We start from the raw sequence: 1,716 nt of genomic DNA, 5'->3' as shown, positions 1-1,716 counted from the left end.
GGGGGCGGAGCAGCGCCGCCCCGCCCTCAGGCCCGTCCCCCCTCCGCCCACCCAATCCCGAGAGCCCGCGAGACGCGACCCCCTCCCGCCCTCGCGCGGGTTCCGCGAGATCGGAAGGCAAGCGGCAGGCCGGGAGCTAGTATTCTCGGGTGCACTTTCTCAATTCCTGGGATCGGCTGGAGCCACACTGCTTGTCCAGAGTGTTAGCCGAGGGCTTGGCGCCCTGTCTGTCCCCTCCCCACCAGCTCTGCGATTGGCTGCTGTCTGGGTCGCCCTGCCTGGGCGAGAAGAGGCAGCAGAGACAGGTAAACAGCGGCGAGGCTCCCTTACTTATTAAATTGTCGCCTGCTGCTAAGAGATCTTAGATGAAAAGAGACAGAGGGTCATTAAAAAAACATTCTCCTTTCAATTCTGCCCCCATCTGGAGTTTCTTATCCCAGTCTCCCTCACACTCCGAGATTCCTGGCCGTTGATTGCTTCAAGTGTGCAATTTTCTGTCAGGCTAACTAACCTAACTAACCTTCACCTTTAAAAAGGAGAAAGTTCCCAGAGCAAGGTGTAAGGGCTTCCGTCACACAAAAACCCAAAATGCAGTCTTTTTTTCAAGGAGCTTTTACTTGAGATGGGAAATAAGACAGTGTGGACATAGGTGGGTAGCGATGTCAGGAGGTAAACCCTATCCCCCAAATCAGTGATAGGAAAAGTGAGGGCTTAAGGTAATTCAAAGAAAAGAGAGACATTATTCTGAGCAGGCGAGGTCACGAAGGAGTGGGGAGAAACCAGGGTCTGAAATAATAGTTCTGACAACAGTGGTACAGCAACAGGTTACTGGTCTTTCCTTTGTACTAGGTACCGCACCATGCACTTTATGTGTGTTATCTCATTTAATTGTACAGCACCCTCTGAGGTAGAGCAGTGTTATCAGTCTTACCGTCCTCTTGGGCTCTGAGAGGGGAAGGGATTTGTCCGAGGTCAGCCAGGAAGTCAGTAGAGGACTTGGGCTTTGCCCTTGGAGTCAGACTCCAGAACTGTCCTCTTAACCATTAAGCTACTTTGGCAGAGTGGGAGGAAGAGGGCATTTCAGGCCAGGCGAAGCCCAGGAATGGGAGGAATGTTGTCCAGTCTTTGAGAACAGTAAATTGCCCGACGAGTTGAGCTGGGACAGGGGGCTGATGTTTGGGAGCATCAGGAGATAAAACTGGGAATGGTTCTTGGGGTCAGGCAGCTGAGAAGGGTGGTTCTTTGGAAAGAAATGACATGTTCAAAGACATTTAGAAAGAAGGGTCTTGTGCCAATGCAAAGACTGAAACAGACAAGCAGGAGTGGAGCCTGGGAGTGGTGGGAGTACTTAAGTTGTGCCCCCCTGCTGTTTTGGTTGTGAGAAACATAGGGCATTTCTTACGAAATGATCACATCACAATAAAAGGCAGAGGGAGGAGTGAGTGTCAAACATGTACCAATAAAATAAGAAAGCATATGTATTGCACTTAGCACAGCGCTTGGCACTGAGTAATGTTGATTTGTTTCCCACGGATTTGTCACCCCTTTTCCCCTGGGTGATAGAGCCACCAAAGATTACTCAAAGCCCATCTCTTCTGAGCAGAGAGAAGCCCCAGAAAGGGGTTAATATCCCAGGACCCTCAAGCGTGAGGCATCCTTCCATTTGGAAAATTAACCACAAATTGGGGTTCTCTTCCTGCATTTATTCTCTAGACC

This window comes from Galeopterus variegatus, unplaced genomic scaffold (genome assembly GCF_000696425.1).
Source record: "Galeopterus variegatus unplaced genomic scaffold, G_variegatus-3.0.2 Scaffold6687, whole genome shotgun sequence".
In the NCBI taxonomy this organism is placed as follows: Eukaryota; Metazoa; Chordata; class Mammalia; order Dermoptera; family Cynocephalidae; genus Galeopterus; species Galeopterus variegatus.
Note: the sequence above shows the minus strand (reverse complement) of the source record.